The following is a 27,055-nucleotide window of genomic DNA, read 5'->3' on the forward strand; positions in this document are numbered from 1 at the left end:
TTTTAACCGAAAATGTATTCAAAGTAGTAATATTTATTTCAACGCCGCACTAAAGCTGCACAATGGACTCTTGGCAAGAGTTTGAGGAACTCTGAGAATGATCTGAAGGCATTCCTTTGTAATTTTGATTTTCTGAACAGAGAATGGCTCCAGTTTGAACGCCCGACTACCTATCTACGAAGTCAAACACTTTACGATAGAAGGGTTTAACGTGCACCTTAACCAATACCATGCATCCTCAGTCCCTTAAAGGCTAATCAAAGTGGTCATCCGCAAACTTACGACCTGTCAGAAGTTTTATTATTTATTGTAAGATGATGTGCACTCAAATCGTCACAGAACTATCGAATTCTATCCCGTCTTGTTTTTTGTGCATTTTCTGCACAATTTTCAAATTTTGCATTTCTGAGTCTAATAGTTTTTGTGCAGCAAATCAAAATGTATCGTAAAATTAAACATCCAAATCAGAAGCGGTTGCAGCATTTACCGCAATACTGGACGACGAGGTGGCCCCACAAATTGCTAAATGAAGGTGACTAAACTGTATTAAATGGTGACTGGTACAAGTGGTTGATTTTAATCATTCTTGAAGCATTATTACGAAAAATTTGTTCGAATTTTTTTTAATGAAAAAATCCTACATTTCTCAGAAACAAAATTTGTTACCACCCACTTAGTCTGTTTTGTAAAACATATCAAAACAAATGTATTAGGTCAACAAAAATGTATTATTTCAGAAACAATTAATAATCAGTTTTATTGCATGCTTTGAACATTACACATCAATCTCCATTATTCTTCCTTGTTGCCTGTGTGTCACTTGAAAGAACAAAGAAGAATGCTAATTAAGTGACGTGATTCAATAAAAATGACTGATTATACTTCGAATATATAACTGGTTAGAATAAATGTTTTAATATCTTCTTATTTAGGTAATAGGTTTTCTCTATTACAATATTTTCCTTTTTATTCCATAATTTTAAATATATATTTTGATTTAATCTGTCTAAAATATTCTTTAATGAAATTATATATAATAGAAAATAACATATGCTGAATAATATTAAGAAATTTTAATGAAAGAAAAAAGGCAAAACATTATTTAAATTGTAAATATATTTGATTGTTATATTTTATTTGTATTTTCGAATTATTTCCTTTCAAAGCCCTTTATTAGATACTTGTCTTTAATTTCTTACAATACTTTACGTTTTTAAGAACTTAAACATCTAATAATAGTAAGATTTTGTTTTCTTTTTAGTTTTAAAAACAAGAAATTTATTCTTTAAAGTAGATTTTTTTTTAATTTTTCAAACAATACATAGAACAAATATTGAATTTCCTTCTTCTTTAAATAATGCTTATATAGGAATTTCCATATTAGAAAGATTTTTTTAAAATTATCTTTATGATTTTATGACGCGAATATTTAAAGAAATTTACAGAATATTCGATCTCAATGAAAATTAAAGCACGAATAAAGAAAATCATAAAATTTATACTTTTTGCATGAAAGAAATTCTCTACTTATTCAAAAACAAAATAATAACCTGAAATTGAAAGACAGAATTTAACCAAGCTTTTTTGCACAAAGTGTGAATTATTAAAACTTTAATCAAAAACTTCTCATATTTCTTCAAAAAATAATCAACATAATAGATCATCTTTAGAAAAGTCGCCAGAGCGTGAGAGTTTTTAGTTTAACTTTGTTGTTGCCATCGCACCTTTGATGAAGTGCTTCATAAAATCCGAAATGTGCGCAATCTCGAAAAAACTGAAAAAAGTTTCACCTAAGGAAAAAGGAAATGCATATAATTCTAGCAGCAAGAATACCGCCATGTATTTTTAAATTTGGCGAGAAATCTTAGATCTCGCAAAATCCAAGAAAAGTGCTTCTGTCCCTTGTTTCTTATTGAACTCTTTAGAAAAAGCAGCGAAAAGTGGATAAAGTAGAGCATCTGGAATATCCCAAAAGAAATATAAGGAATAAAATAGAGAAAGAAGGGGAAAAAAAGAGAGTAAATGCAGTAAAAGATCTCACAAGTCTAGTAATAGACTTCCGTCAGTTGGCACGTTGAGTAGTTTGAGAACTGTTTATTTTTTCGTTGGAAGCGAATTACATCTCAGAAAGAACAATCTTCCGTCTCATTTCATTTCGCCAAAAATGTTTTCTCAATGCTAAACAAAAAAAAATCCAAACAAAATCCAGCTGCAATTGAAATAGTTTTCGTAGAGGTTTCTTATTTAATTAGCTCTTTTCTCTATTTGTACGAAAGTTAAAGTGAGTTTGGAGATTCAAAAAATCTCCTTAAACTTTCTGCTACAGTTGTTTACTGTTGCAAAGTCAATTCTAAAATTGGGTTGTAAATTAACAGTAAATAAATATGAGTTGAATTACCAGTTATGTTTCGACGTTACCTGTTTATGAGATTTATTTTTCCTGTTATTAGTTGACTTGCTTAAAAATTCTCTCTCACTCTCTGTATATATATAAATGTTAATATATATGTAAATGTTAATATATATATATATATAATAGAGGATTCCGCCCCCTGCTGGCTACCGCTCACCAACCCCCGATAATTGCTACGCAATTACATTTTCGTTCGCTTCGCGAACAAACTTACAGTCGTTTTCCTGGAGATTACCTGGCAATTTTTCTGCACCAACATCACATAGAGAGAATATGATAGGATTGTAAAATGTCAGAGGATCTTATTATCAACATTATAAACTTATATAAAGTAATTTCAATGCAAACAATATTATAAACTTATATAAAGCGAGGAAGCAATATTATTTGACACATTACTATAGGGCATTAGCCGGAGATTTATCTCCGTTTCCGAAGTACGCGTGGTAGAGCCTAAGTCAAATCATTGTTGATCTTATAGGATGCCGGACGGTCCCTATATGGTGCTTTATCTCCCCCCCCCCCTCAGTAATTTAAATTTTAAACTAAAAACAATTAAAACCTGATGAAAAAAAATTTACAAAAATTACAAACAAATTAAAACGTGTAATATTAATTAATGATTCTAAGTAATATTTCAAAAGCAAATGCCATTGCAAATAATTGCTAATAATTTTGTGCAGCTAAATCATGTTCAGCTCTATGCCGCTATATATCGCCTAAGATATTCACGGCGATCCATTTTTTATAAAAGATATAAGTATTTTAAAGTAAACACTGTTCAATATATTTTGATAATTTGGAATGTAAATAGTTTTTTGAGAGAGTGTTGATTCGTGCTTCCAATAACTGTGCCCGATTTATCAAATCTATTAAAATATATTGGAATTCTTAAATAAATAACTGCGTTCTATCAAAACAAACAATTTATTATAAAACTTTAGAACAACTATCTTTTTACAATTGCCACTCAAAATTATTAATAAACACTGGATAATATTGCGTTAATGACACTTTTATCTAATGGCGTCATAAACAATCGTTTGCATAAGGCTTAGTTCATAATAATCATATATTATCGTTTGTATAAATAATTGTTCGGTCTTTTTATAGCTTTACGTAACAAGTATGGGATTTTTTTTTTTTTTTTTTTTTTGGAATGGCGATGTTGTAATTTTGTTGTTGAGTTAATAAATCATCTTTTTATAAACGCAAAAGTAGAGTTTTCTTAATTATTTGATTCGAGGTCCTCTGAGTTTTATTTGAGGTCAGTTTGTATTTTGTATTTTTTGACAGCATTATTAAAAATTATTACCTTTTCACGTACAAGCGTTCTCAATTTTGATTGGCTGTTTTGCGCGTTACTAACCAGAAGTTTTCTGTGATTGGCTATGTGTTATCATTTCACTCTCTTCTTATATATAAAGATAGATATATATACACAAAATAAATAAATACAAAGAACACGAAGAAAATTTAGAAAAACAATAAGCACTCTTTTTTGCGGATATAATCGTGGGGGCTGATAAAAAGAGTATATCTTTCATTTTCCGAATTTTTTAAAAAAATGTCATCCTTTTTTGTTCCAGTTGTTTGTTATTATTGTTTTATTATTATTTTCCTCCCCCCCCTTTTTTTCATATGTCTGTAATTTTCCTTTGTTTTATCTTCATTTTGAACTATTCACGACTGTATTACATATTTATATACATGCTTAATTTTTTTAGAAATAGTGGTGGTCAAAAAGATTATAAATTAAGTTTATAAATGCAAGGAATGTATAGAAAGCATACATTTTACTACAAATTTAAATATAGAAATAAAATTTTGGTGACTGATATGCATATTTATAGAAAATAATCATGTAAAATTTGAAGTAATTCGAACAAATATATTTTGGGACATGACATTGAAAATGTTAGAAAACAACTTAAAATTTTTTTTATAATAAAGGATAAAAAAAAAGAGCCGAGCTATCAATATAATAAACAAAATAAATTATTTTTTCAAATAAGCATAACATGCGTTTGGTTTTACGTAGAAACAAAATCCAAAGAGTTTTAGAAAGAGAAAAATTCACATTTATCAAAAGCAGAAAAATTATTTTTAAAAATCTGCTTAAAAAGGTAGTCGAATAGTCATTTAAACTCAAAAAATCGTCTTAATTAAGAAATATATTGATATTAATTGTTTATGATGAGAATTAAATTTAAATCATAAATTTATAGAAAATAATATTCTATAAAATTAATAGTCAGACCACTCTTATATTTACAATTTACAAAATGTAACAGGGCAAACAAAATATCCCACAACTCTCACAAAGCGAAAAAAACTTCCCTAAAAGAAGGGAACATTAACTTAATTGTGAGAGGCTGAGGGGAATTTAGTAGCCAGTTACTCTTCCGGAACGTATGATATAGAGTAAAACTCGACTTGCAAATTAATCCATTTTCCCTAACCTTGTCACGATCTGTCATGGAAGAAAAATAAATGCAGTCACGCTAATGTTTTCCACGAAACTTGAATTTCATTCAGCTCATAATTATGATAATTAAACGCAACACAATTTAGCAGATAATTTGAGTACCGACAATTTACATACCTTTAGATCCTTTTAACCATTTACGATACTTGATGAAACTGGTTTTTAAAAATGTGCTAGAAAATATCTTTAAAAATTGAGCTCAAAGCCACAGTACTCGCTCTTCACATTGCAAACAATTTCTGCAAAAATAATAAAAAAATAATAATATTAATATTTCTGCAACTTTCCTGATGAAAATTTCTGTTCTTTACTGTTAATATGCATCGAAATCTGTCAAAAGAGACATTTTTTCTGTAAACAAATAAAATCTGTAACAGATTGTAACAGTTGGGTTCAGAATTTTTCAGTTTTGAATATGAAAAACACTTCGATATCTAATCATCAACAAATAATTTGGGGGATATTCTCTGGCACCTTTAACAGAAATTTTGCGTAACAGATTTTTTTCAGTGTTCAGGAAACACTTTTATAGAAAGTACATGATTCCAAATGAAGGACTACTTAATTGTCACAGAAAATGCTTGTTTAATAAAAATATATTGTTACAATAATTGTTGGACATGTTTTTTTTGTGTTGTTCAACTTTATAGTTATAGGCAAAGAATAAAGCTAAGTGCCTGCCATTTGAAAAATAAAAAAATTAAAGAACTTTATAGTTTTAATTATATCTAGAGTATATGTAAATAACCTAAATATTTTGTTGTTGTCAACTGAATTATTATTATTGTTATTATTTTGACAAAAATGACAACATCAACAGTCTGTTCTTAACCACCAATTTTTAATTTATTTACCATTTATTTCAGCAATCCTATCACTTTTTATATTTTTTGATTAAAAAAAAACTTTTAAAGAAATTAAGTCATCAATATTTTTTATTTGTACCGTAAATTTACAGTTTTCATTTATGGAAAAATTTAAAAGTACAATGTATCTAAATAATAACAAAGTTTATTAACGATGATATGTTGTAATGTCTTTAGTCAATAATGCATGAAAATTTAAAGTTAACAATCTACCTATTAGTACAATTAAATGTAAGTTCCAACAGTGTATCTAAGCAATAATTTGTTAAGTAAATAATATGTCTAAACAATAGCATGCTCAATCAAAAGTGTGTCTTAACAATGACATGTTTATTCAATATAGTATCTGGACAATAAAAATTTAAATAAACAGTGTATCAAATAATTTCATTAAAAATCAAAAAAGTTTCTTGATATCATGTAAGTTGAACATTCTATCTAAACAATAACATGCTATATTAAGACTTTGTCTAGATGAAATTATATATTTAATGCAGATAATTAATCTGTAATCTTGTAGATAATTAATCTGTAATCTTGCAGATAATTAATCTTGTTTCGTAATTTGTATGATTAGGATTTGTTAAATAAACAGTATTTCCGAACAATGGCATTCTGAATCAGCAGTGCATTTTTATCAACAATAAACTGAGAACAATATATTAAATTAATAATGTATTTTGACAATAACATGTTAAATTAACCCGTTGTCCAGATGTATTATATTTTCATGGAAAAGAGTCAGTCAAAAAGCATTATATATATATATATATATATATATATATATATATATATATATATAAATTCACTCCTAATAGCTGGAAATCTTAATAAGGTGTCCAAATTAAACTGATTGTAGTGCAACGTATAAGTCTTTTGTAAATTTATTTCTCGGCATTGTGGTAAAAGTTATATTTTTTATCATTTAACGAAACAGAGAGAGAAAACGTGTTAATGCTGTTAAAATATGCTTTTAAAAAACACCAGAACAGCTGTGATGGAATTAATTTCTCATGACATATAATTTTCCTAGCATTTGGAGTGATCACTTCTCCTAAGGATGAAGTGATAGTTGAGAAGGCATTATTATCTACAAGATATAGAAAATTATCGTTCCAATTTCAGAGTGATGGCGGTGTTATGATCTCATCACGTGACGTTGATGGACTTCGCATCATTTGTTATCAAAAGAACCTGCTGTTTGGTAGATTTATTGCACCTCAGTTTTCTCGGATTATTTTTCTTTATGATCGGTCATCCCCACACATTACGGCCATTTCTTTTTCATGTTCGTTATGTCTGTCTAGCGAAACTGATTAACTGCCGTTGAGAATCGTCATTAGAACTTAAAGAACGATTTTTCTGAAATGGAGTTAATATTTAAAAAAAAATTACAACGCTAATGCTATAATTTATAAAAATTCACTTTTTCAAAATAAATGTGAGGGGATAATTCATGATAATATAACGTCATCAAAAAAAATATGAATTTCATTTTATTTAATACATCATTGGCATACATTGCATATGCGTGTGCGGTGTGCAAAATAAAAAAATAGAACACCTTAACCCTTTGATGCAGATAAGACACCAGAGTCTCCTTTATATATATTTTTTTCTGACGCTCTAATTGCAAGCAAATATATATTTAGGTATTTTTTAACTATAAAAAGTAGTCTAATAGTTACTAAAAAAAATTTGTCTGTTTATCGGAATTATGTTTGTACTAAAATATGAGATCTACTGAAAGTAGTAGATTAAACTTTTTTTTAATTATTATCAATAATTGACTTTGTAAAGTAAAGAAATTTCAGTGATGAGTAATTGCTTCTTTTAGATCTAAAACTGAAAACTAATGCGAATTTGGAAAATTATTGGTATGAAGGGAGTCGTGTTTGGTAGATTTTCACCTTTATCGTAGAAAAAAATGACCGGTGTTCTATGGTGTATTTTTTAATCCTAAATTTTTAAAATGCTAAATATAATATTTTTCACTTATTTTGCTCTAAATTAATACAAAAAAATGAAATATATATCTGATAAAATTTCTGCGTAAAAGTAACTATTAATGTAAAGATAAGATATTTACATACAAAGATGCTATCTTAATGGTTTGAAGATCTAAATTAAAATATGTAATTAATTTGCTCTGTAGTATACTAATACGCACTGCAGTATAATTAAGTTCTCAGTATAGGAACGAAATATCTAGTAGTAAAAAGTATTTTTACAATATTTTGCTTATAAAAATTAAAACGTGTTTAAGATAACTATCTCTTTATTAGTTTGAGGAGTATTTTGTAATTCATAAAAGATTTATTTATTAAAAAAATATATAAAATTTTTATTCATATTTTTGTGCTAGCTGAAATACGATAAAAATCCTTTTAATTAATATTTCAATTTTTTATTTTATTTTTTCGGTACATAAGTTTGTATGGTATCGAGTATTGAAACAAAACATGTGAAAGGGTACAAAAAGTTTTAAAATAGTTTAAGTTGAAATATGCGACGATTTTAAGAGTCTTGAGAATTTAACACTAGATTGCCTAAGGAAGTCATTTTGACTACTTTTAATTTCAATTGGAGAAACAATGATGTATATAATGACACAATTTCTTAGAATTTTGCGACTTTTTGTACAACATATAATTTTTTTTACTGTTAATATTTACTAATAACTTGTTATATGACTGTAAATAATATAAAAAATGTTAAAAATTAATTTTAAACAAATTTATTTACGCGTTCACAATACAGTCATTTTGACTGATTTTGGGCAATATAGGTACATACTAATTTTCCGTCTTTCTAGTGTTAAAAAATAAATTTGTGGAAAAAGTTAAAATTATAGCTAAACGAAATAATTATATTTAAACTTTATCCCGAAGGAATCAGGAATTTAACGAGAAACCACATCTGTGTCAATAGAAAAAAAGCATTTTGAAATCCTTTAATAGAATGAATTTTAATTTATAGAAATTTTATCGATTTGTGAGGAAGAAATCGTGGAGGTTGGTGAGCGGTAGCGATCGGGGGATGAAACGACCAAGTAACGCCTAGAGAAGAGTAAGACGAATAGCAAAGAACCATAGGAATGCTGATAAAATTTCTTTTTAAATATCTAAGATTGGACTGTCTAACTTCCAATCATCTAAAATATGCTGGATATAAAAAACATTTTTCTTTATACTTAGCAATAGCGTCGTTACTCTGATCCCTATATTGTTCCAAAAAGAAATTGTATTTTCAGTTTAGAATGCGCCATTTTGTCTAGCTTTATCGCAATTCTCAGTTGAAGCATTTTGAGATTTTGTACTATAGCTGTTTTATTTTTCTCATTTCACCCAGTATGTTGAGCATTTTGGCTTGTTGAAAGAGATGTCAAGAAAAAGAAAGGATTCGGCTCAAGTGAAATTTAGACATTTTCAAAGTGAACCGTAGTTTAAAATATTGTTTTCATGGAAAAACTAAAAATGCGTCTTCTTTGAAATTTAATTTCTAACCATTCGATCAATTTCGGCCAAATTTTGTATTTTGCCTTGTAAAATTGCATTTTTTAATATGATGTAAAAACATTTTATGCTTTGCAATTAATTTTTAACTACTTTTGTATAAAATAATAATAGTAATAAAATATTTACTAAATGTTTTTTTTTTTTTTTGCATGGAATATTGTTCGGATAAATGAACTTCATAATTGTGAGCAAAAAAAATTCGATTCGTTTAAAAAGTTCTCGGAGTACGGCAAAATGAGCAAAAAAATTAACATTAAGGGTTTCTAAGTTTGGTTGGATCTTCTTACCAAACTATTAGGACTATATTTCCCCAAATTGCAGCTACCCCCGACACATCGGGGGTCAAATATCCGAATCCGTTGAAAGAAAGGTTTATTTATTCAAAGAAAGTGCGCTTTTGTGTCTGATTTCGTAACTTAACACATCGTCTGCACTAATTAATTAGTAAATTTGACGTCATCCCCTCTTACCCTTAAGATTAAGTGGAGATCCGATCATTAGAGCAAAAATTATTTCAGGTGGTAAGTTTATTTTTTTGCGCACTTTGTATATATTTTTTCCAGATATTAGCAGTTCAAATCCATGAAAAATTAAGTTTCATTGTTGAAAGGAAGAAATTAAAGTGTCAAATTATTGAATCATGTGATCTAACTTAATTTCCACAACAATGATTGCTTCAATCTAAGTATTTTCTTAAAACTTCAGAAAACTAAAGTTACGTACCTCAGAAGGCTCCGCGAACTGAACCGGCTGATCTGCTTTGACCACTCGTATTTTGTATCTTAATAATCATTGTCAAAATGGACAGCATATTAGTAATCATAAACTAATGCCTAAATAAGGAAGTACATCTTCCTCAATAAGAATATATTCTAACTTTGTTGGCAAAATTTTATTGTTTCTACCTCTTCAGTAATTTTTAAAGCTTTTTAAAAAAAACTTTTGTGCGCTATTTTAGAAAGTTCCGTGAACTAAAATGGCTTATTCGCAATGACCACTCTCCATTTTATTTTAAAAACATTGCCAAAATTGACAACCTATACAAATACCTAAACTAAACTACCATCATAAACTAATACCTAAATAAGGAAGAACATATTCTTCCTCAATAAGAATATATTCTAACTTTGTAGGCAAAATTTTATTTTTTCTACCTCTTCAGTATTTTTTAAAGCTTTTTAAAAAAACATTTGCTATTTTAGAAGGCTTCTCGAGCAAAAACGGCCTATTCGCGATGACCCCTAGCATTTTTATTTTAAAAATATTAGTCAAAATTGACAGCATTTTTAGTTTATAAATATTAGTCAAAATTGACAGCATTTTTAGTTTAAAAATATTAGTCAAAATTGACAGCATTTTAATTTTAAAAATATTAGTCAAAATTTCAGCATTTTTATTTTAAAAATATTAGTCAAAATTGACAGCATATTTGTCATCATAAACTAATAACAAAATAAGGAAGAATATATGCTTCATCAGTAAAAATATGTTCTCACACATTCTAACTTCGTTTGAAAAATTTTATTGTTTCAATTTATTCAGTATTTTCTTGAAAATTAAGAAGACTTTTGTGCGCTCATTCGAAAGTCTCTGCGAACTAAATTGGCTGTTTCGCGATGACCACTTACTTTTTTTTAAAAAAAAAAGTCCTTGTCAAAATTCAGAGCATATTAGTGATCGTAATCTCATACCTAAATGAGGAAAAAAGAGCCGTGGTTCCTCAGAAAATAGAGCCTCGCCTCTCAATGAGGTGACACGAGTCAGAATCCCAGCAATTGCTGTCCTAGATGAATTACACTTCCACACTCAGTTCGCACCGATAATAATGCTGACGTAAAGTATCCTCGGATCATAGGTTAGAGTTCCCATGCCATCAGGCTAACCGTGAGAGATTTTCATAGTTTTCCCCTCCAAGTAACGCAAATAGTGGTTAGTTCTATAAAAAGTCCGATACGAAGGTGAATTTCTCCCAATACTTGATTCAGGAGTTCCCTTGTCTTCTGAACTGAGTTTAAAATTACCTGAACATTAAAAATTGGTAGTCATATATTCAAAAATTGCGTCGGTTGTTCAATGATGATGACATAATAAAATTGAAAATCGGGAAGAAACGTAAGCGCTACACAAATCTAACAAATTAGTACTGATTTGGGCAACACTAAAAATATTAAAAACTGATTGATTGTTTGATAGAACACAGAGAAAACTAAAGGTGCTTATTACATCGTGCCACAAAAGTTTAGTCACGCGCAAACATTTTCTATAAATTATAAATGATCCATATTTATTCAAATATTTTTATTAAATTGATAGAAAAAATGCCACAGAAAACGAAAACACATAAAAAAAATGAAGCAGAAATAATAAATTTTACATTTTTACTTGGCTCAAATGACAACATTTATTCAGAGGTAGTAAAACACGAAATTTTAATAATTTATTTGATAAACCATTTGTTTATCTAGTTGGAACATACAGTTTTCAAGAAAAGAACCAAAGCTTGCTTATAGGGGAGTTCTTTCTGTCGACAAACTATATCAGACTCGGTGTTCTATAGGTTTCAATATGCTGCTCTATGCATCAACTATTCAATTTTAGCATTCACTAAACGCTGTTATTCGCGTTTATTATGTCTCTCCGTTTGTTTTATGTACGTTTATTATGCAAGTCTGTATGTCTATATTATGTACGTTTAATTTACGTTACTCAATACTTTGTGATTTTATATACATTGCCCATGATTACAATATATTTTAAGAAAAATACTTGGTGTTAAATAAAAAATTGGATTTTAACTGTACAAATTTTGTTGAGATACCATGTGCAGTCAATCACAGGGAAGACAAAATATCGACACTGGTGATACTATTTTCATGATAAAGAGTTTAATAAATTTTTATGATATTTTATTTTAAATTTTTATGATATTTTATGGTAAAGAGTTCAATAAAAATAAGCCAAAGAGCTTTCAATTTGTAAATTCCCTATAGAAATATAATGTATAACATGTGTATATATTTCTGTTACATGAAGCAAAATATGTTTTTTTTATTCCCCAAAACATGTGCTTTTCAAAAACAACTGCTCTTTGGGTTTCATCTTTCTTACTGCACAAAGTCACGCAACTTTCTTTATGCTTTTTTCGATAAATATTGAATATTCTCTCAACACATACTAACGCCGACTGGATCTTTCGCTTTCTATATTTTTTTAAAATGATCTGTTTTCAATACATGAATTCTTCGTTTCAATTTAAAACCAACTCTATTCATTCTTATTTTGTTCTACTTTTGTATGATTAGGATATCGAAACAATTAACTAGACCAGTTTGACCTTCGAGCTTATTCTATTTTTTTCTTCAAAATTCTAATTTTGTTTTCTAACCATCTAATCGATTTAAATATTTTTTTCGTTACATTTTTATGAGTCGTTGTCGTTAAAAATTCTCTCAACAGATAGTGACACCAACTTTATCTCTCTAAATATGTTTTTAAATTTTCGATTTTCAATACGTGACTTCTTCGTTCCAATTTAAAACCAATTCTATTCATTTATTTATCTATTAAGACAGGTGTCCCCAACCCTGTGCCCGCGGGCACCATGGCGCCCTTCGATCGGTTTAGGTGCGCCCGTTGCTTGTGCTCAACGATAAAATACTTCAGTTTTCCATTTTCCCATAAAATTTTATGCAATATTTTTTGCTTTTTCAATATGGATGATAAACACAACCCAAATAGAAATCGCCATCCCCACAGATATAAGCACAAAGCAAAATATAGCTGACCACTCGCGAATTGCATATACGAACTCATACTTTGTATGTTTTGCAAGCAATTTCGTAATAATTTATTTTACTCAAGGATATTAATACTAATTATATTCATATGTTAAATTAATTTTTACAATTAAATTTTTTATGCATTATATGCAGTGTGTATTATTTCCTATATCTACCAACTATAAATTTATCTTGAAAAAATAAATGGTGCCCGCCATTCGACCGATATTCTGGTATTTGCTCTTTGGTAAAAAAAGGTTGGGGACCCCTGTATTAAGATATTGAGTCATCTAACCAGACCAGTTTGACTTTCAAGCTTTTTTTTCTTCTAAACTCTAATTTTATTGAGTTACAACCTTATCGACTTGATTATTATCGACTTAATAATAGTTCTTCAAATTTGCACTGATTTGTGGTTATTTAGATATAAGAGAATCCTAGATATGAAAGAATCATGAATCATTGATCATCTATCATTGAAATTTCTTCAATTTACAAAATCAGTTATTGATAATTCTTTGAATATTAATGAAAAAAGAAAATTTAAAATTACTTTTTTGCCTTTTACCTAATAGTTTTTTTAAGTACAAACATAATTCCGATAATCTAATAGATTTTTTTAGTAGCTATAAGATTATTTTTTACGCTTAGAAAATACCAACAGATATTTTTGCTTATATAAGAGCACCGGAAAAATATATATAAAACGAACACCGGTGACCCATCTGCATTAAAGGGTTAAGAAAGTAACAACAGACTACTCTATTTCATATATTTATTTATCAAAAGCTTAAAAATTTATAAATTTCATAAAAAAATTTATTTTTCATATTTGATAAAGAAATTATCATATAAAGTTTCGAAAGTTAGCGCAATATATATCAAATGCAATAGAAACAATTTAACTTTATATACTGACGTTAATTTCGAATAACGTTAAATAAACATATTTATATTTAATCAAAAATAAAATACTAGTATGGTAATAATCTTCGTCTTGTAAAAATAGCTCAACTTAATCTATGAAAATAAATGAAAATAAAAAGGTTACTGTCTAATAAATAATGTCAATTTAGAATATTTATACTCTCCAGATGAAGATTAACTCATAATAATTTTCTCTCGGTAGCTTTCCTTAATGCTATTATACAATGTCTCCTCATTCGAGTCTTACTCCGTTTGATGACATTAACATGTGGCGATCGGGAATTCAATTTAAGCCAAACTTCTTCGCCAAGTATTGGATTTTATGAGCTTTAGAGAAGGATTAGAGGAGGAAATGGAGAGAAAGTCACGGTACTAACATGACTGATTATTCTAGAAATTCAATATCTAAGAATAATTTAGAAACGGTCTTCTTCGAATTCGGTCTTCTTCGGTTCGCTTTTAGAAAAATATGGAAAGAAGTAGCGCAACATATCCAATACACTGTAAAAATTGAGGATCAAATTATGATAGAAAATCCATTTTTACGAAAACATGTTAAACAAAAAATCTGATATATTATAATGTTTACTATAATGAATACCGTTAAATCACTCTAAATAAATATTACAGTAAAAATTACGGCACAATATTTTATGGTAAAATGGATTTTACGTTTGATGCAAAGTACCGGTACTTCATACCGTAATTTGATCAGGAATTTTTTACCCTGTACTTGGGTAGAATGTTTAACGGCATGAATAAAATGAGATTTTTTTCCCTGTAGTTTTCTAATACTGACTGCAAATTAGTTTTAAAAACAAAATTTGATAAATTTTATATAATTTTAGTTTTTTGTATAACTTTGATAGTTCTACTCTTAAAATAAGTAACAGATTTTACCGCATTTACTTCAAAATGGCATGGTAATAAGACCATAATTCATTGTTAATTTTACCAAAAGTCATTACCAAAGTGCTTCGGTAAAAATTGTCGTGTTTGTGCCCCCATAGAGCCAGAAACAATTTTGCCATATTCTCCTAGTTTTGACAATACTTTTTCTCAGTATTAGTAAACATAAATGTTTCCTTTTATATTATGTATTTTTCAGAAATGACAGAATGCTAATATGTTAACAGAATATAATAAATACGTTTGCAAAAAAGAAACGTATACATACGACTTACGATATAGCTTAAGTGGGAAAATAGCATAGATTTTCGCAACGAGAATCCTATTATTCAGATGATGTGTATTTTGCGTTGATATGGATTACGATAAAGCATCATTAAGACTATAATTCCCATATATTTATTTCGTGAATAAGAAGGCCAATATAGAGTCATAATCGATCATAAAATAAAACAATTTCTTCAAAAGTATGTAAGTTCAAAAGTATGTCCTTTGCTGAATTGTAAAAATTATCACTGAAATATACAGATGAATCGTAATACAATATAATTAGAGAAGAAAGCTATGAGTCGACTAAAAATTAAGTGAAATATCATTTAATGTGCACGGAGTAAAATATTCTTGTAAAATTACCGCATTGTATGGTAATGACATTTCTGTTAAAAAAAACATAAACAAACAAAATATAAACATAACAATAAAGCCAAAAAATAGGGCATTTAAATCAGTCATTAAGTAAATGTTTCATTCCTATGTTAACGGTATATCGGAAATTCTTGTTTGCAAATTTATATTTCTTATTATCACACATTTAGTAAAAAACACAAAACTGAAAAGTAAATTTTATTGAATAAGTAGTTTTTATGATGTACTCTTAGGCATCAAACAAAATTACCGAATTTTACCATATTTACAAAATTTTACCACACATTATAAAATCAAAATCATTAGGAAAGCACTTCGGTAAAAGTAACAGATCTTTTGTGTGTTCCTGTTGTGCCAGAAGCACTTTAAATTTTACAATATTTGACTGTACTTATTTTTTTCCTCAGCGTGATATTTTCAAATGACCTGATATTTTTTTTGTTCTAAATATTAATTTAAAAACAGTAGGAAGTAGCAAGAAACAATTATTTAAATATTATTTATCACTAATAACAAGATTATTTTCTAAAATAACCCAATGGCTGCTGTTTGGAATTAATAATAAGCAACAACTTCTATTTTATTTATTTTATAATTTTTTGTCGAAAAAATGAACCAAAATTTAATCTTAAAAATAATCATCATAAGTTTTCTGAAATAAGAGTACGTAAATAAGTTTCGTCGTTATAATAGTTTTGATTAATTATCATCAAAACATTGCGAACATTAAAGACAAATGATTTTTTTTTTAAATTCTCAACAAGTACAGTTTTTATAAAACATGAAAATCTTTATTTTGAAAAAAAAAAACAGAAATTGGAGTAATTTACATAATTCGGCAATTATTAAAAAGGAGCAGTAATGCGTAAAAATGCCAACGTAATTACATTTGCAATTCAATTTTTTCCCTATTTCGCTGTTTAAATTTTCCCCGTCAAGCACTTTTTTCCCTTCACTGGTTTTCTCAAATATTAATGGCTTTGGAAGTTTTTTAACAACTTTTATTCCGGTGTATTGCCTAATACTTCAATCATAAATATTTGCTAAAAAAATTAAAATTTCTTTTAACAGAAGATTTTCATATTCCTTATTTTTAAATTGATTTTTTTTAATGTTGCCGTAAAGAAAAATAGCATCAGAATTGAAAAAAAAACTTATGAATCATTTTGACAAAAGATTTAAAAAGACTTGGATCTTAAGTAATTAAAAAAAATTCTATTTTATACTGCATGAAACTGGTTTATTAGACAGGAAATTAACCATGGAAATTTTAACTACCTTTAATCAATTTAAATAACTAATTATAGAAATTTTAATGTAATGCACATTTATTTTTTATACAAACAATTAAATTTATTCATAAATATGTTTCAAAAGCATGAATGGTTTTTAGAAAGAAATCGAGCATTTTGAGACAATAAAGGTGGTTAATTGTATCCCTAATATTCAAAGCAAAAAACCACTTTTTAAAAGTTAACTTAAAGTTGTTTTTTTAATAACAATAGTTAAACTTTTTTTTAATAACTTTTTTTAAAAAACTTTTTTTTCACACACTGTAGTTGAGCAGCCGAAACAATTTTTGGGTTTACGACTATTAATGTTCAACTCTGTAACCTTGTAATTTTGAACCCAATGCAGAAGACAAGGGAACCCCTGGATCAAGTATTGGGAGAAATTTGCTTTCGTGGAGGACTTTTTCGATGGAGCTAGATCGCATTTGCGTTACATGGAGAGGAAGACCCCGAGAACCTAACACGGTTCTCGTGGCAAGGGGACTCTAACCCATGATCCGTCTACCACTGGCGATATTTCACGTCAGCACTATGGTCGGTGCAATCTCATAGATTCCAACCCGGTTCACCTCATTGGAAGACGAACGCCCTATCCCCTTCAGTTATGAGTTAACTTGTTTAAAAGTTGTGAGTTAACTTTGAATGGTTTATTATCAGAAAAGTAGTCCAAGTTTGTTTAAATAACCCGCTATCTACGCATTCGATAACTGTTAAGTATTATTAGAATTTTACTAAAAATTTTCTTTTACAAAAGATTATATTCCAATCACGTAAACCTTTCACAATGAAATCAAAATACAAAGTTGGAGAGAAAAAGTAGACCAAAGTTTATTACTTTTATCACTTCACAATTGTATATCTCCATAATAAAATGGTATGGCTTGTACAAAGGTCGTAAGAAACGACAACAAGTATTAAAAAGTAAATCGATTCATCTCACTCTTTCTTGCAATAAAATGTTTTCCTTAAATTTTGAAATAATCGTCATAAACTGTGAATTAAAAATTGCCCAAGAACAATATAAAAAATAAAAATTATATTAAATTATATACTCCTGTTAGCAAAGAATATTGTGACCTCGATATAGAAATTTGAAAACAGAATTTTTCCTACTAAATAAGCACTATTTTTTAAAATGTTCTAGCTTAAAGAAACGATTCTTTAAATATGCATACGACAATTTATCATTTGAAAGCAGCTGAAACTAAAATGTATTCTAATTCCCTTTTTTCATTTTAAAAACTTTATCATGCAATACGAAAGACAATAGAGCATTTTTTGGTATTGATTAGATTCCTGCAAAATACTTCCGAAATGAAAAAAGATTTTTCATTTTAAGCTCTCATTGATAGAAACGTACTCAGTGAAACAAAGTTTTTCAATAGAGTTCTCTATGTAAATTTATGAGATTTCGCTATAGACTATCTGGAACAAATAAATGATAGATCATTCTATTTCAGAGAATTTTATATATTTTATGGAGGAGTTTTGAACTAAATTAGGATCTTGTGAACTGGATTTTCAAAATGAATCTCACTTTGTGGCAAAATATTTGCATGGTTCGTCATTGGTATGAAATTGGTTTTTAAAATTAAAAATATAAAAAAATAAACACTGCGGCTTTTAAGGAACTAAAAGGAAGAAATTAATCCTATTTTAGACCAAAATTAGAATTTGTTTAGCAAGAGAGCACCACAAGGGGGAAAGTATGTCTTATCTCAGAACCCCACGTATAAATGGCAGCACCACTCATTCATGAGGCCACTTCCTCACTTAGATCGGAAGGAGAAAGAAATTTTCACCTGATCTCTGTGCCCACAATACTGTTTATTTTTCGACCAAATATATCGCACGTACTCTGAGGGTCTTAGAGTCCCCGACGACGAACGTTGTTAACATGTCAAGAGCTCCAGTAACGAACCCCAGTCTTCTGGTCGGGAATGCGATTCTCGAACCGCTGCAATATTCTTGTGATAAATTTTACTGTTTCAATCGGAAGTCAACTTAAACTTACATTGCTTGTTACATTGCTCGTATATAAGGAACTCCGGTAAAGATTCTAAGGATATAGCTCTTTGGAAAATGGATGAAACTTTTAATGTAAAATTCCATCTTTGCAATTGTGAAAGAAAATTGATTAAAACGCTTCACAATAATAAAAACTTATTCTTTTAATATTGATTGTTGTTGTTAATTTACGTCGCACTAGAGCTGCACAATGGGCTATTGGCGACGGTCTGGGAAGCATCCCGGAGAATGATCCGAAGACATGCCATCACAATTTTGATCCTCTGCGGAGGGGATGGCACCCCCGCTTCAGTAGCCCGACGACCTGCGCGCGAAGTCGAGCACTTTACGGTAGCACAGTTTAACGAGGACCAATACCGCACGCCCTCGGTCCCTACGCAGACTGATCCAAGTGGTCACCCACCCGCACACTGACCGCAGCCAGTGATGCTTGACTTCGGTGAACTGCTGGGAACCGTGTCTTAACGATCAGTCCACTGCGGGACCTTTTAATACTGAATTGCGTGTAAAGTTATTCAAATTATTGTTTCTAATGTATTATGTTATGTTTGTAACATGTATTATGTTTGTAGCATGTAACATGTATTATGTTTGTAGCATGTAACATGTATTATGCTTAACAGTTATGGAGTTGCTTAATAGTTATGCTTAACAGTTATATCTTCTTAGTTATGGATGAGTGCACGTTGACAATTTTAAGAAGAATAAAGTTTTATACAAAAGTAAATTACTCATCACTGAAAAGCTTTATATGCTATCGACTATTTTCAAGCAAGTGTTAAGTCTTCCAAAATTATCAGAACCTAGATCATTGAAAAAATACAACTAAATATTATACAGCAAAGGCATTGTATTACATTCATTGCATGAATATATAAAAATTATATCGTGGTGGACATCGTATAAATTGAAAAAAAATGGTGCTTAATTGTTCTAAAACAAGATAGAAAACTAAGGCCAACTTTTGACTCACTGCGCTTCGCAACCCTCAGTACTGCTTCCGCAGTTCCTATCGGACTGCTTCGCAAATGGAGGTCACTACGCCTGCTAACATAATTCCTCTTGTAGTTTGATCTAGCTTTCTATGGAAAGTACTCTTTTTAAAATGAAGTGTTAAAAACATGCAATCCATACATTTTACGAAAACTTTTTTTTTATTAATATTTAGTTTAATTTACATACATTGCGATTTTATGTTAGTATAATTACAAATTTCTGTATCAAATTTAGTATTTTTCCATGTGCGAATCCATATCGGACAAATCCGTGGCTAAAATTATTTACTAAAAAGATTTCTTTGTTAGTTTATATAATTTTTCCATGTGCAAATCCATTTCGGGCAAATCTGTGGCTAATATTATGCGCAAAACAGGCAATTCATGTTTCTTTCTCTCTTCTATTTTATATCTTTTTCTTAAATAAATATTTATTTTCCGAAATTGTTTATAGTCAACTTCTTTAAATTATCCAGTGTAATATTACCTTGTGCACATCCATTTTTGGGCTCATCCTTGGTAACTAACAAACCAAACGCACTTCAGTAATGCAGTAAGAACGCGCTTTAAAACAAAACTCCTCCAGTTTCGCTCAATTTGCGCTTTTGTTTTCATATTTTGCAATCTGGCAATCTTGTTGCGAAAATATTTTAAATCATTCTTAAAAAATTTTCCGTTTATGTAAGTTCATTTGAATTCGCTACTCGCTTTATAGATTATGTTTTATTCTGTTTTTTCTTTATATTTTATTTTCTGTTTTTACGTGTTATTTTTACTTATTGTGTTCTACTTTATTTGTTGTAATTTTTGCAAAAATGTTTTGAGTGCTCCTCACACTATTGTATTGATATATTTTTTTCCAGCTATATTGATACAATATTAGAAACACTCTTTTTTGCGGATATAATCGTGTGGGCTGATGAAAAGAATATATCTTTTATTTTCCGGATTTTTAAAAAAATTTTATCCTTTTTTTCGGATTTTTTTTTCTTACTATTATTTTTTTTCTCCAGTCTTTTGTTATTTTTATTACTATTTTTCTTTTCCCCCTTCTTTCATACGTCTGTAATTTATATATACATATTTATATATATATATATATATATATATATATATATATATATATATATATATATATATATATATATATATATATATATATATATATATATATATATATATATATATATATATATATATATATATATATATATATATATATATATATATATATATATATATATATATATATATATATATATATAATTGTTTATAGTCAACTTCTTTAAATTATCCAGTGTAATATTACCTTGCGCACATCCATTTTTGGGCTCATTCTTGGTAACTAACAAACCAAACGCACTTCAGTAATGCAGTAAGAACGCGCTTTAAAACAAAACTCCTCCAGTTTCGCTCAATTTGCGCTTTTGTTTTCATATTTTGCAATCTGGCAATCTTGTTGCGAAAATATTTTAAATCATTCTTAAAAAATTTCCCGTTTATGTAAGTTCATTTGAATTCGCTACTCGCTTTATAGATTATGTTTTATTCTGTTTTTTCTTTATATTTTATTTTCTGTTTTTACGTGTTATTTTTACTTATTGTGTTCTACTTTATTTGTTGTAATTTTTGCAAAAATGTTTTGAGTGCTCCTCACACTATTGTATTGATATATTTTTTTCCAGCTATATTGATACAATATTAGAAACACTCTTTTTTGCGGATATAATCGTGTGGGCTGATGAAAAGAATATATCTTTTATTTTCCGGATTTTTAAAAAAATTTTATCCTTTTTTTCGGATTTTTTTTTCTTACTATTATTTTTTTTCTCCAGTCTTTTGTTATTTTTATATATATGTATATATATATATATATATATATATATATATATATATATATATATGTATATATATATAACATATATATATATATATATATATATATATATATATATATATATATATATATATATATATATATATATATATATATATATATATATATATATATATATATATATATATATATATATATATATATATATATATATATATATATATATATATATATATATATATATATATATATATATATATATATATATATATATATATATATATATATATATATATATATATATATATATATATATATATATATATATATATATATAATTTATTTTTAAATCAAATGCGTTTTTTATCTCTGTGTGCGTTTCATGCTCTTTTGCTTTTTTAATTTCTAGCTTTGGATTTCCGGTAAACAACCCTTATTGATTAAAATGTTTCGCGTGCTTTGGGTTCCGTGTGTTTTCATGCAAACGTTGTTTTTACGCAAATTAAATGAATTCAGAAACAAGTTTCTCATTTTAGCGACTGGAATTCATGCTTCTGTCAGATTAATAAAAGATAAGGTAGAACTTTGGCGTAGCGTTTTCTGTAAAAAATAATTTTTAGTACTTTGCTGAATGCTTTCAGTCTTAGAAACGTAAAATAACTGACAATGGTTGGAAATTAATTTTATTATATGACAAAAATTATATTTTTGCTGCAATATTCTTTGTTTTAAGATTGTGTAAGATAATTGTCCCTTACTTCAATATCCAGCTTAGATACACTTATCATAAATCGTTAAATAAATTTATAACTGTCATTCTAATTAAATTTACCAACCACGTTTATATTGCTTTCCATGATCTATGCATTTAAATGAATGTGTTTAACTCATCTATGTTAAAAATATGTATTTCAATATCTCTTTTTAAGATAAAATAGTAATCGTCACCTTACTACTTCATGTATTCTCAATGGACCAAACAATCATAAAATACAGTGCTAAATTAAAAAAGGACGTCACAGACACTTTCAATTGTTGTCATAATAAGTGTAATAAAAGTTATAAGGGTATTTACCTGTATTCGTAATCTATTTAATCATCGTGAATTGATCCCACTTAAAACTAAATTTCTCGTGTTTTTTCTAATTAAATAAATATATGTATTCTATAAAAATAAACACATTTAAATTCAAAGTTAATAATTTAATTATATCAATGCATGCGAACAATACTTTATGAATAAAAATCATTAATTACTGATTATGATTTCAATATAAATCTAATTGTTTTTCAATAAACTAAACGTTCAGAAACCTATAATGTTTGTCAACATTGCTATGCAATTTTAAAACACAACTATCTACAACTCGAAATGAATTTTAAACTGAAGCCATAAATCAACTTAGTAATGTTCTTGAAATAAACATGTTATCAAAGGAAATGATATTCAATAAAAATAAAAGTCGTCGTAAATCTATAAAACCTAAAAACTTTTTTTAAGTCCCCCGTGGTTCGGCATCATTAGAGGACTACAATATCTTCTTTTGTTTGCAATGTAACTTGTCGAATAAGTATAAAAATAAATGTGTATTTTTAGTAAAAATGGTCTTGCTTTGATTTTGTGGCGAAGATACACTTCACTTTAAAATGATAAATCGCTTTGACTTCCAAAGCAGAAAAGTAAATTTGGTCGCCATTTTTATTTCTGCTTCTTATCTAACCATGTGTATAAAACTAGATATTCGTCGATCTTTCCAGTGAAAATTTTGTTAAAGAAAATCCCTCAGTCATAATCTGTCAAATAAGTCAAACAGACCTTGTGTTGGTATTTTTCGTCGAAAGTGTACAATTTTTATAGCTTTTTAGTAACTTCAATATAAAATGTGTTGGAAGACGAAAAAATGGTGAGTGCTGCATAAGTTTGGAGTTAAAATAACCCAGTTAAATTAGTTATTAGTAAAATTATGAACAGTTGCATTAGGTTATTTATTTTAAGTCTTTGAGTTATACTTCTTATGCGACTTCCAACAAGGTTGCGTTAAACGTTTAACGCTACATTTTTATTGGCCGGGAAATCACGTGGTAGGATCCAGTTTTCCCGCGTTCATTTCCATATTGTTTTGGTTCTCACTAGCATAAAAATGATAAAAATCATTATAAAAGTATTGTTTTTCTATAAATATTTTTTTAGTTTGTTTTGATACACATATAATTTAATAGGGTAGTATTTTTTATTTTTAAATTTAGTGGATAACAATTGTAAAAAATGAGTGAAAACAATCACATGGACAATGCGGCGGATTTAAGGTTATGTCAAGGTACGTCTCTTGTGAATATTAATTGATTGTTACGTTTTCTCTTCTGAAATTACATTATGACGCATTCACATACATTATTAATACAAATACATTTTCCAGGGCGAGACGATGAGGGAACCACAAGCACTTCCACTGGTTCAAGAGGTCCACGAGGGAAAAATGCACAATATTACCGCGATTAAAGAGCACGGAAGCGAGCAGGAAGAAGAGTCGTTGAATAGAACTAGTGATCCTTCTGCAACTGCTGATTCTTCTACAATTAACGTCGCAGGTCACTTCTTCCGCTCAAAGGGACTCCACGCACTATTTTTTTATTAATTATTATTTTTAAATTATTATTTAGCTTATAATAACTAAGAATTTTTTGCAACTACAAGTGAGGTTTATCCCAAAAATATTATCCAATTTCTTATAACACAGGAATCATCATTTTTTTATCAAAACCATTTTTTCCATTGAATTCATCACAGTGTTTTGCCCTTTTTTTACATAGTCTTCGTATTTATTTAAATATTTCAGTATGCCTAAATTATAGAAGTCTGCCATGTGCAAGACTAACCAGTTTTGAACTGTTTCCTTCACGTGTTAATAGTTTAGGTGCTAGGTGCTAAGTCAGGACTGTATGGTGGGTGGTCGATCTGTTCCCATGCAAAAGATCGGAACAGATTGCGGGCGAGAACGACAGAATATGGTCTGAAAGTGCATGAAACAACATTTTGATGAATTTACGAGGCTAAAATGTTTCATACTGTCAAAACCAAATCTCTGATCATATTTCACATCATTCAAAGAGCTCATAAATTGTTTGAAACACTTCAATTCAACAATCTACTCAGCAAGTTGTAACAATGCCAGTGCAAATAGCGTAGTAAATGAGCAAGGCATACGAGTAGAGAATATGCTTGTGCGTTATAATATTCCCTTGAGATTTAATTAGCTATGATGATTCTGACCTTAGTTTCTAAATCTTAAATTATGCAGTAAGGTTAATGATTTAATGAGTAATGATTTTAGTGGTGTAATGGATTAATGGTGCTCATGATGTAATGAATTTATGATGAATTAAGCAGTGATTTTTTTTTATAAGTGCAATATAATAATATAAGTGCAATAATATAAGCAAGTTTCTATACTACATTATATGCTTTTATCTTAGAACTGTGATAAAATGCAAAAATTTTGCAGTTAAAGCCATAGTGAAAAATATATGATGTTGTTCTAAAAAAAGACATAGTCCACAAAAATTTATAGAGCCGATGCAAGCGTATTAATGAAAAATAAATTAAGCCAAAATAAATAACTATTTAAACTTGGAAGAGATTCTTGTTGAAAACAGTTATTAAAGTTTTTCGCATAACAACTTCATATACTTTTAATTAAACAAAAAGGTATGCTCCTTGTACCCAGCTTTCTCGGAAAAATTATATTCGTGATTCTGAGTAGATCTGACTTCTCATAATATATATATATATATATATATATATATATATATATATATATATATATATATATATATATATATATATATATATATATATATATATATATATATATATATATATATATATATATATATATATATATATATATATATATATATATATATATATATATATATATATATATATATATATATATATATATATAAAATATATAATATATATATATAGATATATATAAATAGATATACAGAGAGAGAGAGATAATAATACAATAAAGACAAAAAGGATAAAAAGAGGAGAATTAAAAATAAACTTCTAATATTTAATAAAGATTTGTAATTTTTTTTATTAAATGTTAATAATTTCTCTAAGATCATCAATATAAAAAATTATAATCAAAATTCAACCTCATTAATATTAAAACTTCATAATTAAAATTTAGCTTTATTTAATATAAATTTTAAATTATCCAGTATAATATTATTTATTACCTTGCTCATATCCAGATTAAGGCTATCCAAGGTGACTAAGAAATCAAACGCACTTTTGCACCTTAATAAAAAATGCACCCTAAGTTGATTTCATCATCCTCCATTAACGCTTCTATTTTCATATTTTGTAACCTGGAAAACTTGTTACGAAAACATTTTAAATCTTTTTTGAAATCTACTCAATTTATATATTACATTTTGAGTTTTATTCTGTATTTTTTTGATTTTTTATTTTCTATTTTTTGCCTGATTGTTTTATTTAGCATTTTTTGCTTTAAATTTTGGCTTCAGTTTTTGATACTTCTCATACTATTGTATTGACATATTTTGCTTCAGCTGTATTATATTAGAAAGCACTTTTTTTCAAAAATAATCGAAGGAGGTGACGGTGAAATTATATCCTTCCCTTATTTTGTTTTCCGTTTTTTTTTAGCTTTATTTTTTTACGAAATTTTTTTAATATTTCTCATTTTAATCATTTTCTATCATTTCAATTTCTCTATATTTTTAGCAATATTTATATTTTTAGCTTTATATATATATATATATATATGTATATATATATATAAATAAATAAATATATATATATATATATATATATATATATATATATATATATATATATATATATATATATATATATATATATATATATATATATATATATATATATATATATATATATATATATATATATATATATATATATATATATATATATATATATTGCGTTTGAGCAGCGTTAATAGAAAAATTAAGTCTATGATGAATATTAAATCTATTGAATGGTATATTATCTTCATAACAGACACAATATGTAAGCCATTGAGACTCGAGTTGGAAAAGCGATTATTCCGAAACAAGAGAACGGAAAACCACGTAGAGAAAATTTTCCTTCTCCATAATCAAAAAATTTCACAACAATGAAACTCGGGCACAGCCGGGAATTGAACCCGGGACCTCTCGCACCCGAAGCGAGAATCATACCCCTAGACCACTGTGCCACACGATAGAGCACTTAAGTTTGCATTCAATTAAATGAGTAGAAAAGCCACAACACGAAAGAGATTGTCATAAAATGAAACAATTGCTTTAATATTTACACAA

At 27.9% G+C, this 27,055-nt stretch overlaps 1 protein-coding gene and 1 non-coding gene across 2 annotated transcripts in view; both read right to left on the reverse strand.

Moving 5' to 3' along the window:
* The window catches only part of LOC107442117 (alpha-catulin), a 313,254-nt gene that overhangs the window by 216,485 nt on the left and 69,714 nt on the right, over positions 1-27,055 (reverse strand). The window lies entirely within an intron of this gene.
* On the reverse strand, positions 26,881-26,952 carry TRNAP-CGG (transfer RNA proline (anticodon CGG)). Its single transcript has one exon. It is a non-coding gene; the product is annotated as a tRNA-Pro (tRNA).

This window comes from Parasteatoda tepidariorum, chromosome 8 (assembly GCF_982258835.1).
Source record: "Parasteatoda tepidariorum strain Cologne lab strain chromosome 8, Ptep-v5.0, whole genome shotgun sequence".
In the NCBI taxonomy this organism is placed as follows: Eukaryota; Metazoa; Arthropoda; class Arachnida; order Araneae; family Theridiidae; genus Parasteatoda; species Parasteatoda tepidariorum.